The sequence below is a fragment of the Polyodon spathula genome, unplaced genomic scaffold (assembly GCF_017654505.1).
Source record: "Polyodon spathula isolate WHYD16114869_AA unplaced genomic scaffold, ASM1765450v1 scaffolds_3260, whole genome shotgun sequence".
Taxonomy (NCBI): Eukaryota; Metazoa; Chordata; class Actinopteri; order Acipenseriformes; family Polyodontidae; genus Polyodon; species Polyodon spathula.
Window position 1 is genome coordinate 21,564 of NW_024474724.1, and position 12,656 is coordinate 34,219.

Sequence of the window (12,656 nt, forward strand, 5' to 3'; positions counted from 1 at the left end):
GCGGCAGCAAGGCCACGCACGCAAAACAAAAACAGGGAACTCTTCCCAAAACGCATCTGCCGTTCCGCCCCGGCGAAAGGGCGCTTTGCTGCTGCTGCTACACTGGCCTGCTGCGTGCGTTAGGCCTGCCTGAATATGAAATATGAAAAAAAAAAAAAAAAAAAAAAAAAAAAAAAAAAAACGAAAAGAGCGGGAAAACGGCGCGTCCCAGGAAAGGGGAGGTGGGGAGGGGGGGAGGGTGGGGCTCTCTCTCTCTCTCTCTCTCTCTCTCTCTCTCTCTCTCTCTCTCTCTCTCTCTCTCTCTCTTTTGACCTTTCTGAGAAATGGGCACCGTTCCCGGAGGTACTGCAATACCGGGTCGATGCGTGGAGTGGACGGAGCAAGCCCCGCTTCCATCTCCCGCTTCCAAAAATCCATTTAATATAGACGGTCCCCCTATGGGGGACGTATCAGATATTAAACTGATAAGAACAGATTTTTTTTTTTTTTTTTTTTTTTTTAATGAACATACAATACAATTACTTACAAATACAAGTAATTTGACAAATACTAATGATATTTCCATATACACATACTACTAAGTCACCCATACGGTTATCAGCGCAATTCACATATTTTTCACAAACACACAGTACATCGGAGACATCCTATATTTGTATGGCAGTAAGGTTCTTCCATTTCTCCTTGGCGGCATTAAAGCCCCATCTATCCACATCTATTTGGATCCGCCTTTTTACCTGCCCCCGAATCTCTCTCATCACTCTGTCAGGGCACATGCTCTTGTTGTTTTTAACCAGACAGTTCCTATTTCCCCATATTTCAAATTTTATCAGACTTACTAGAAACCATAATATAAAACCCATCTTTTTTGAATATTTTCCCAACCCACCACCATACATAATAAAATCATAATCCAAAACAAGACCCGACACCAATAATTCAAACAGATCCCCCGCCCTTTCCCACACTGATTTAGAAAAGGGGCATTCCCACAACATATGCCTTTGTGTTTCTTCTGATAAACAGCTGTTCCTTGGACAAAAAGGGTTTCTGGTCAGGGAGTGCCTATGTAGAACCTCCCGTACTGGAACTCGGCTATGTGCACATAACCAATTAAAATCACTAAATCTATTATCCAAGCCTTTCGGTTGGATCTCAGCCCAGGCATTTTGTGGAGTCAGTGAGAAAAAACGTACATAAAAGCTTGAAACAGACTGACGATACAACATTTTATGTGACAGACATAGATCTTTCTCTTTACAAGCTGGATTAGCCTTTGACCACACTACAGCATGTTCATACCAGGCAGGCCTAGTCTCTGCCTTGGGAACGCTGTTTGAAATAGGGACCAGATGACGCATAGGCCAGGAAAACCAAAACTTGATAAAATACTGCCGTTTGTGCGAGACTTCCCCAACTAAAGCAACATATAAGTTTGAAAAAAATAAACAGTCTAATTTCAGTGGTATGTGCGGCACATCCCTCCCCCCCTCCTTTATAGGTCTATACATAATGTCCCTCCTCACATACTCATACCTCCCTCCCCACATAAACTGAAACACTGTCCTAGTGACCCCCCTTCTCATCCTGCGAGGCAAAGGAAATACATATGCCAGATAGACCAATACAGGCAGAACGATGGCTTTTACTACTAGCACTTTACCTATAAAGGTTAGTCTTCTACTTTTCCAAAGTGCTAACTGCCTACCCACCTTTTCTAACCTCTCCTCCCAATTCTTAACCTCTGCCTGGGTGCGATGAAATGTGACCCCAAGAATTTTAATACCCTCTGTACATAGTTTTAAATCACACTGTGCATCTTCTCTGTTGCTCCAGGTTCCAAAATACATCATAGAAGTTTTATTTACATTCAAACAGGACCCTGAAGCTAACCCAAACCTGTGAACTAACGCTAAAGAGCTTTTTAAACTGAAATCGGAGTCCAAAAATAACGTGGAATCATCAGCGTACTGTGAGATTTTCAATACCTCTCCCTTACTACCTGGGATTACCACCCCCCCCCCCCTCCCGTCCCCCCGTAGAGCCGCTGCAAAGGGCTCCACAAACAAGACATAGAGGAGAGGAGAGAGCGGACAACCCTGCCTTACTCCCGATTCCTGTCGGACCTCTCTCCCCAAATTCCCATTCACCCTGAGCCTACTGAAAACCCCATTATACATGATGCCCAACCACCTCAAAAAGTGCTCACCAAACCCAAAATTTTGCAAAACCCTGAACAAAAACCCATGATGTACCCGGTCGAAAGCCTTTTGCTGATCTAAACTAACAAGCATCAGTGGTACCCTCCTGTCCTCCGCCCAGCCAATCACGTCGCGAATCAGCTGCAGGTTCCACTGGGCAGACCTGCCTGGGACTCCACAAGTCTGGTCTGTGTGCACAATATGGGGCATCGCTCTCCCCAGCCTACCTGAAAGGACCTTTGCTATTAATTTATAATCAGCATTTAATAAGGTAATGGGCCTCCAGTTCTGCAGATCAGACTTCTCTCCTTTCTTAAATAAAAGAGTGACAATGCCTTCCTTCATTGATCTCCCTAGTTCACCTTGTTTAAAGATAGCCTGAACTACCTCCAAGACATCCTTTCCCAACACCTTCCAAAATGCCAAATAAAATTCTTTCCCAAGCCCATCAGATCCCGGTACCTTCCTGCTTTTCATCCCTTTCAGGGCTGCTGTCAGCTCCTCTAACAGTATTGGCTTCTCTAAGTCCTCTACTACTTCTTCTGGCACTCGGGACAACACCTGAGCAAGGAAATGGCTCCCCTCCTCCTCGCTCACATCTCGCACCGAAAACAGATCTTCATAAAAGGAGCTAGCACATTCCAGTACCTCCGCAGGGTCCAATACTTCCCTGTTCTGCTTGTCCCTCAGGCTAGTGATTACCTGCCTACTCTGTCTATCTCTGATTTGCCTAAAGAAAGAATGAGTGCAAGCTTCAGTGTTAAAGACCACTTCTCCTTGCCTCCGGAACAAAAACTGTGTGGCTTTTAAAGTAAAAATATCCTTCAGCTGCTGTTTCACCTGTGCAAAATACTCCCAATTAACTGTGTGTCCCCTATTACCTAGCATGTATAATCCTTCCAAAATCCGCTGTAATCTGAAAATCTCCTTCCTTTCCCTTTTAGCCTTAGCTTTACCATACTCTTGTGACATCACTTTCACCCTCCTTTTCACCTCCTCCCACCACTCTACCACTGAACTGAAATATGGCTTCAACCCCACCCAAAACTGATAGTGCTCTAAAAAAGACTCACAGAACTCTCTCTCTTCAAGTACTTTGTTATTAAATTTCCAATAACCTTTGCCAAACAAGGGAGCTTTAACTAATACTTTAAGTGATATAAGGTCATGATCTGAAAACCACATAGGGAGAACAGACCCAGACTGCAAATGAAAATTTTTGTTAACAAAAAAATAATCTAGCCTGCTACTAGACCCTCTGGAATTCCTCCAAGTGGCCCCCTTCATTTTTAATTTTGCAAAGGCATCAACTAACTCAAAATTTGTTAACAGGGATTTCAGATATTTAAAACTAAAATCTGCATCTTGCGCTACATCCAAATTAATATTAAAGTCCCCTCCCATCACCACCACCCTATTAGTGACCAACAAATCCCCTAACTCAGCAAACAGATCTGCCCTTGCAGACATAAGAGGATTTGCATATATATTAATAAACCTAAACTGTGTCCCCCCACAATCAGCATCAACCATTAAGACCCTCCCCGGTACAGGTGAAACAGTGTGCACAATTCCCACATTTTGACCCTTAAAAACAATACCCACTCCTGAAGAATGAACCCCCCCCACACTCCAACGGGATTCACCAGCCCCCCATTCTGTACTGAAGGCCTCTACATCCTTCTCATCTTTAAGGTGTACCTCTTGAAAAAAACAAACAGAAAAATCATATAATCGCAAAGAGGTAAACACAGCTGTCCTCTTCACTTTGTCTCTCAGCCCCCTGACATTTACAGACATTAAATTCAAGGAAGACATTTACATAAGCTGAAAGAAAAAAAGGAAGAAAAACAAACAAAACTCAAGTCCCTTTTTTTTCTTCTAAAGCGGACATATGTCCAGGCCCACCTTCAGGAGGACATTCCTTCTCCTGGCTGGGTAGCATTTGCCTAGTATAATCACTACCTAGAGCCAGAACTTGCTCTTGGATTTCTTCTAAAACAGCTCCGAGTTCAGCACTGCCTGTGCTGCCTTCACTCCAGTCTCTAACAGCTCCCTCTTCTGACAGTTCTTCTAAAGCTTCCCCCTCCTCTTCTACCAGCAAAGCGTCATAGGGATTAACGGAAAGTGGGATCCCCTCTACCTTCCGTTTAGTGACAGCCTCCGATTGACTCTTTGATGGTTCATCAACGCTTTTCCGTTTCTCCCTACCTCTCTTCATCTCGCTCCAGTGCTGCTGGTTCCCAGGAAGCGGTTCGCTGTAGTCACGGGAGGAAGCCAGCACCCTACGACTGGGCCCGCCTGCAACCTCCTCCTCTCCCTCCTTCTCCTCCTCCATTTCCTGTGGGGTTTCTGGGACAGTCTCCCCCGTACCTGCTGATTCTTCCTCCACCGGCTCCTCTCTTCGGACTGCATCTGCATAGGTTGCACTCCTCTTTGGGCACTGTTTGAACAGGTGCTCCTCGGAGTTACAGATGCTGCATTTTTTAATTCTGTCACAGTCCTTGGTCTCATGATCTGTGCCTTGGCAGTTGCGACAGACCATGTTCTTGCAAGTGGCAGCCAGGTGCCCAAAAATCCCACATTTCCTGCAGTACTGGGGCTGTCCGCTGTAAAACAGGTAGCCCCTGTTTGGCCCGATTGTAAAGTTGGCCGGCGGGTGCTTAAACCCATCAGAGCTGCTCTTATCAGGCTTTAGAGTTACCCGGAACTGTCTTTTGCCTGTCCATATGCCATGCTTGTCTCTGACTGGTAATCCCCCGGAAACAGTTTTGCAGTACCGAGACAAGAACAGCTCAATATCAAAGTCACTGATATATGGGTTAAACATGTGCACTGTTATTACCCTGTGGTCTTTGTGCCAAAGTGGCTCCATACTATAAAAAGACAAAGGCTTTTCTGCTGCTTTCTCCTCAAAACTCTTTAAAAAGGTATCGTAAATAACACCACTTTCAAAAGTTAAGTCCAAAAATCTTTGGCTGTTATTCACCTGTAGGCAGTAGATCTGAGCAGGTACAAAGCGCAGTTGTCCCAGCAAAACCTTCTCCACGAACTGATCACGATCCAGGAAATCCTCCTTGTTCTCCTCTTTCCATCTGAAACGGACGGTATTCCGTAGTCCAGCCCCGGGTGCCGACTTGAATGAAGATTTAAACGCCATCTTCGTATCACCTTCTTTTTCTCTCAGATAGAGCAAACTGCGGTCATGCCACACACTTGCTCTGAGCCAAGAGGCCGAGAAGCGATGCCCACAATGGTTTTGGCCAAACGCCCCGGGCGCGGCCGCCCGCCGAAGCAGTCGTGGTACTTGCTTCTCGGGCGGGCGGAGCGAGGAAGGAAGGAAGGAAGGAAGGAAGGAAGGAAGGAAGGAAGGAAGGAAGGAAGGAAGGAAGGAAAGGTGCCGGGCTCCAACGGGGGCGACCGCCCTTTCTGTGCTCGTTCTGCTTTTAAACTCCAGGTGGAGCCCCTCCCTGAGGGGAAGGGCTGTCCAAAAATTGGATCGAACTCGTAAATGCTCCTCTCCACGGAAATCTTTAGTAAAAGGCGAAAGGTTTATTCGAGCTGTAGAGAAGCCAGAGCGTGCCTTTGCTGGTGGCCGAGCCCTTCCGGCCGGCCCAAAGGCCCAAGGGCCCAAAGTCCCTCCCCTCTGCCAAGCGGCAGCGAGGCCACGCACGCAAAACAAAAACAGGGAACTCCTCCCAAAACGCATCTGCCGTTCCGCCCCGGCGAAAGGGCGCTTTGCTGCTGCTGCTACACTGGCCTGCTGCGTGCGTTAGGCCTGCCTGAATTATGCCTAGCGCTGAGTTAGAGCCTGCCCCATCTGAATATGAAATATGAAAAAAAAAAAAAAAAAAAAAAAAAAAAAAAAAAAAACGAAAAGAACGAAAACGGCCGCTTTACCAGCCGAAGCGAAGGTGGGAGGTGAGCTGACACACCCTCCGTGGGGAGGGTGGGAGGGTCTCTCTCTCTCTCTCTCTCTCGCTCGCTCGCTCTCTCTCTCTCTCTCTCTCTCTCTCTCTTTGACCTTTCGGAGAAAATGGCGGCACCGTTCCCAAAGGGACTCCATAGTCATGGTACTGCAACGCACCGGGGCCTGATGCGTGGCAGGGTACGAGCAAGCCACGCTTTCGAATCTCCACTTCTTCCAAAAATCAATGTATATAGACAGATCCCCTATGGGGGTTTGCAACGATATCAGATATTTAAACTGATATATAGAACAGATTTTTTTGTTTTTAAAGTTTTTATTTATTTTCCTTGGACAGTGAAAACATAATCATACATAATCAAAACACTAAAAACAATACAAAAGAAACAATCACATAATCCAAGTCATAAAAACTTTACAATAAAGAACAGGGTCTTAGAAAAAACAATTCTTTTAAAAACAATACATAAAACCAACCAAATGTATGTGCAAAAAAAACACAGCTTCCATTTGTACCGGTTAGCAAATGTGACAGAAAAAACAACCCGCTTCACCCCCTATCTTTGGACCATGAACCGGCACGAGTCCAGGTGGCAGGCAAACACCAGCAAGGGCCCCATTTCTCCTGGGCGATGTCTTCTCCCTCACGCAGCGCATCCTGTATCTGATACTCTCCGAGCCTGTGGCAAGCCAAGTTCTTCACCTCTCCAGAGGACAGAAGGTTTCCTTTAAACACTAGGAGGTTTCTCGCCTTCCACATGGCCTCTTTAAAACAGTTTAGCATGACCCATAGGTATGGCCATTCCTCTTTTGGGATGAACCCAGGCTTAACCCCATACAAAACCATTGCCTTTAGGAGCCTTCTCTTATTTAAAAAACAGCGCAGAAAAACTTCGGCTTCCCGCCAGACTTTTTTTGCTTGCCCACAGTCCCAGAACAGGTGCGCTGCCGACTCTTCTTCCCCACAGTCCTTAAAAGGACATCTAGGGGTCTTCCCGAGCTTCCTCCGAAACATAGCAGCCCTTACTGGAAGGATCTCATGTACTGTCTGCCATGCCAAGTCCTTGTGCCGATTCATGAGTCTCGGGTGAGCTACCGCCAACCAAATTCCTTCCACAACCTGTGGGTTAAAAAAAGAAACGTTACACATCTTCTCTCTATCCAGTACAAATTTCCGCACTTTCCGGGGGTCCTGCCACACCTCATTATCCAGTGTAAAAAGCTCCTCTTTCTTTAGAAACAGTTTAATTTTATTATAGTGAAAGGGTGCTTCCCATGCCGTCGGCACTGACAAAACAGGGTAAAACATTTTAAAACCTCTTAAGATCGGTCCTAAAAAATATCTCACAAAATGCGCTGTTTTGGATGACCCATACAAACATAACCTTACATGACAAATGACAAAATGCAAAAACAGGGTTTTCGTGAGGTCAGGAACCCCCTTCCCTCCATTTTTTGCGGCCCTGTGTACCACCTCTCTTTTTAGCATTTCATTCTTCCTCCCCCAGAAGAAACGCATCACGCTTCGTGTCAGGGCACACAGGACATTTCTAGTTGGAGGGAACACTGCTGACAAATACAACAAAACAGGTAAAATAACAGATTTTAAAATTAAACATTTTCCCTCAAAGGTGAGTTCCCTGAGGCTCCACAGCCCCAACTTTTGTGCAACCTTTGCTGTAACGTCCACCCAGTTCTGCATCCCAGACCCGTTCTTAAAAAATTTAATCCCTAAAATTTTAATAAAATCATTCTTAAAACACAACCCAATACTGGGTACTCTGGCCCATTTCCCATACATCATGCACTCGCTCTTATTAAAGTTGACTTTAGAACCTGACGCCCTGCAGAACCCCTCAACTGTACTCATTGTCCTCTCCATGGAGAACTCGTCTCTGCAGATGATTGACACATCATCCATATACAAAATGCATTTTACTTGTTCACCTCCACTCCCAGGTACAAACAGTCCACAGGTCTGTTTATTAGCCCTAATAGCAATGGCTAAAGGCTCAATGCTACATATAAACAGCAAAGGAGACAGTGGACAGCCTTGGCGCACTCCACTTCGGATTTTAACTGGTTCAGACGAGCTCCCATTTACCAAAACAACACTTTGAATATCTTTATACAAGATCTGAATCCAATTAACGAACCCGATTGGAAACCCCATTTTCAGCAGTACACCAAACATGTACTTGTGCGCTATCCTATCATATGCCTTCTCTAAGTCCAAATTCAGGACACTAAACGGGAGCTCCCTCTCCCTGGCATAACAGATAGTATCTCTCACGAGTATCAGGCTGTCCATTATCCTCCTACCCGGGACTGCACATACCTGGTCCTGATGGATGACTGTATCAATCACCTGCCCCATCCTCCCAGTCAGGATCTTCGCCAGCAACTTATAGTCTGTGTTAAGGAGACTGATTGGACGCCAGTTCTTCAAATCTTCTGGATCTCCCTTCTTATAGAGCAGAGTGATGATGCTCCTCTTGAAGGAAGCAGCCATTTCCCCAGCATTAGAAATCTCTATAAAAACACTCAACAAATCATATTTTAAAATACTCCAAAAGCACTTGTAGTATTCAGCAGGTAAGCCATCCTCCCCAGGCGTTTTCCCCATTTTGCTCATTTTCAAAGCTTTATCCAGCTCTTTTAGAGAAAAGCCCTTTACCAACATCTCCTTCTGTTCATTATTTAACCCTGCATTGATACCTTCAATCATTTCTTTGTAATTGCTCTCTACCACACTCTTTTCATTGTACAAATTCTCATAAAAAATTTCCGCCACTTCACACATGTCTTTATTTCCCTTCCTCACCCCACCATCGACCCCTTTTAAACCCTCCATCACCTGCTTCCTGTCAAATACTTTCTTAAAAAAGAACCTTGAACAGGTCTCTTCTTTCTCAATCCTTTCTATCTTGCTTTGCAGTATCACTGACTCACTTTTTTTATACCTTAAATGTTTTATTCTCTCTTTCACCCCCTTTATCTCTTCAGAGACTTCAAAACCCGCCCTCTCCTGCAAAAACAATCTCTGAAGCTTCCTTTCCAGCCATTTGCATTTCTCTCTTGCTTTACGCACCTTATCCCTGCCTTCATTTATAAAAAACAATTTGGTTTTCCTTTTAACAAAATCCCACCACTCACTCTTCCTTTCAAAGAAAACCTGTAGAGACCTCCACCCTTTATACTTCTCTACATATTTCTCTCTTATTTTACTATCCTCTAATAGTTTTACATTTAATTTCCATACTCCCTTCCCCTTTTCACTCACCCCTCCCAGATCCAATGTTGACTTCACCATCACATGATCGGAGAAGAACACAGACTCCAGTTTACAACCTTTAACCTCCACCCCCTCGGAAACAAAGACCATATCGATCCTGGATTTCCTAGTCCCCTGAGGGTTGCTCCAGGTAAAGCCCTCTTCAGAATGGATCCTCTTATAGCAGTCTGTCAACTTAAAATCTTTAATAATTTTGTTCAATAACACCGATGTTTTATCTAATTTAAACTCTTCCTTCCCAGCCTTCCTGTCACTCCCACTCCTCACACAATTCCAGTCACCCCCCATCACTACCGGTATGGATGAACTAAGCTCCATCCTCACCAGTCCCAACAGTTCAACCCTCTGGTGTTTCTCCACAGGCGCATACACATTCACCAGTTTAATCTCTTGTTTATTACATACCACTCTCACCATCACAACCCTCCCATCCTGCAACACACTTCTCTCTTTAATTACACACTTATTATTTTTAAACAGTATTGCCACCCCCGCATTCTTATTTTCATCTGTCCCCGACCACACTGATTCACCTTTCAGCCACATGCTTTCCAACTCTCTATATTCTTTTCTAAACCCAATCCCACACTCTTGCAAAAAGAACACATCTGCATCAATATCTGCTAGCCACTCTAAAACAGCTTTGCACCTGACCTTGCTCACCACACTCCTCACATTCACTGTAGCTATTATGAGCGCCATGTGGAACAACAAAAGGTGTGACAACATAACCATTACATTTTACTTGGCTCCATCCCCACGCTATCTGAGAACTGCTGTACGTTATCATCGTCTAAAAAAGAGGTGCCCCCAGGGTCAACACCCCTCCCACCATAAGACCTGTCACTCAGTACCGAGGAGTCAGAACCAGGAGACACCGGAGCTCCCGGCCTAGCATGTTTACTGTCCTCTTTTATTCCCTTTTTCCCTCTTTTCCCCACTTTCATACCACCTCTTACATCTTCTCCTTTCTCCAGTTTCCTTTTCCCCGAAGCTCTCTCCTGCTCCATTTGTTCCTCATCAAGCTCTCCTCCCACCTCTATCTCCTCTTCACTAGACTCCCCCTCCGATCCACTCTCTACATCACTCACCACATATCCCCTTGGATGCATCTGGCCACATGGGATAGGGGTCTCGTCCTGGGTACCTGAGGGACCCACCTCCCCCTCACTCTTATTCGACCCCTCTCCGAGCCCCTCACTGTCCTCTTCTGAAGATGTAACCTGCAGATCTACTGCCAAGGAAACCCCCTGCTGCTCCTTCTGTCCGTCCCCCTGATCCATCTCCTCCTCCCCCTCACTTCCTCCCTGCTCACCCACCCCAGGTGCCTGCCCTTAACCCTCATCCTCTCTACTCTCACTCTCCCCTCTCCCCTGCTGCTCACCTCCCTTCCCTTCCCCCTCAGTACTCTCCTTCCTCTTTCCTCTCCCTTCCTGCTGTTCCCTGTCTTCCCTCTCCTCCTCCTCCCTCTGCTCCCTCTCCCTCTCCCTCTGCCTCTCTCTTTCCCCTCTCGATCCTCCTCTACTCTTGCTCCCTCCCCTCTCCGGTACTCTCCACTTCCTCCATTTCCTTTTTGTCATCATTTCTCTTTGCTTTGTTAGCAAAGGAGGCCGGACAGTGCATAAAAAGGTGCTCAGTACTGTCACATAAGCTACACTTCCTTTTCTCCTGACACTCGCTCGCCACATGCCCCTCACCTTTACACACATAACATATAATTTTTGTGCACCCCGCCGCCAAGTGACCCATTGCCCCACACTTTCGACACAATTTGGGTTGCCCAAAATAATGTACATATCCCCTATCCATCCCCAGTACTATTTCAGAGGGAATGACTCTATACCCCTCATACCCATTCGGATCTGGCAACAGACTTACACGCACCCTCCAAGCACCATTCCATACCCCATCACTATCCCTCACTTTCTCTGCACCCCCATGCACCAAACAATACTTTCTCAGCCATATACACACATCCTCTCCCTGCACAGTCTCCGACCCCATCCTTACAATCACCACCCTTCTAGCAACATCAGTCAAGGTAGTCACTTGAAACCTACTCAACTGCTGGTCATCTTTCCCTAAAATGAACAAACGGTGACATTTCTGTAAATCACTCACATCCCTAAAACTCACATCCCAAGTGTTTCCCTTCCCCACAGTGATAATACAATTAAGCTGATCTGGCTTAAACCCCAATTTCTTTTGCAACACAAACCGAGAAAACTCAAGCCTGTTTAATTCTACCTCCTGCCCCTCTCCTCTCTCCTGCTCCTTCAAGGAAATCCTTATACAATTAAAACGACGTGCCGCAAACCTCGAGGCCGCCATTTTAACTATATAAACACCTTCTCCCACAAAAAAGAAAGCTTAAGTTTTAAATTTAGCCAAGGCCAAAAAAAGCAAGGTATCAACCTATTGAAAAGAAAACGAAAAACAGCAGATAAGGTGCCCTCAAAGGGTCCCCCTTACCTGCTCAACAACCTGGCTCCTGGACTGCCGCCTGCCCTAGTCCTCTGCTAACCAGACCACAGCTACCAGCAACCAACGTTGCTCCCGTTTACCTTACCGATACCTTACCGATCGCTTCCAAATCGAGCTGCGGTCAAGCCACACACTGGATCTTAGCCAAAAGGTCGAGAAGCGATGGCGACTTGGCCCTTGCCAGGGGCCCCCCGGCCCTGTCGGCACAGTGGGATTCAAAGGTGGGTGCAGAATTCGAAGCACATGCAGGCTCCAAAAGAACTTGCTGCAGCCTCCAGAGGGGAAACGTGGAATTTAAGCAGGAGGAAACAAAACAAGGCACAAAAACACACAACACCAAAAGCAAAAAGAAACATAAACTGGCGGACTGCGCCTAACAAATAGTCTGGCCACGCTGCTATGATGTGCAAGGTGACTTGGGTAACTACCAAAATGTGCCTCGCTGGCAGGCTGGCAGGCTGGCATGCTGGCAGGCTGGCTTGCAGGCTGAGGACCTGGGCACAGGGATGTGTTCCACCACACTTGTCTGGTTAGGTGCATGCTCCCAGGAAACAGACTGCTGTTGACTACATCATCACCCCGTGAGAATCCAAGAAAGAAAGGAGAAAACAACGAAAGGATAAAAGAACAACAACAACAACAACAACAAAACAGTTTTTGACGCCCTTTGAACGTAGCAACAACACCGGCACCTCCCCTCCAGCAGGGGTAGACAAAGCCCCCACAGGAGGAGATCCAGATCTGACTT

At 46.1% G+C, this 12,656-nt stretch overlaps 1 non-coding gene and 1 pseudogene across 1 annotated transcript; both read right to left on the reverse strand.

The window, feature by feature from the left end:
* Nucleotides 1-320: 320 nt before the first annotated feature.
* On the reverse strand, nucleotides 321-539 carry LOC121311547 (annotated as a pseudogene).
* A 5,125-nt stretch (nucleotides 540-5,664) lies between these two features.
* On the reverse strand, nucleotides 5,665-5,782 carry LOC121311558. The gene has a single exon (XR_005949329.1). It is a non-coding gene; the product is annotated as a U5 spliceosomal RNA (small nuclear RNA).
* Nucleotides 5,783-12,656: the final 6,874 nt, after the last annotated feature.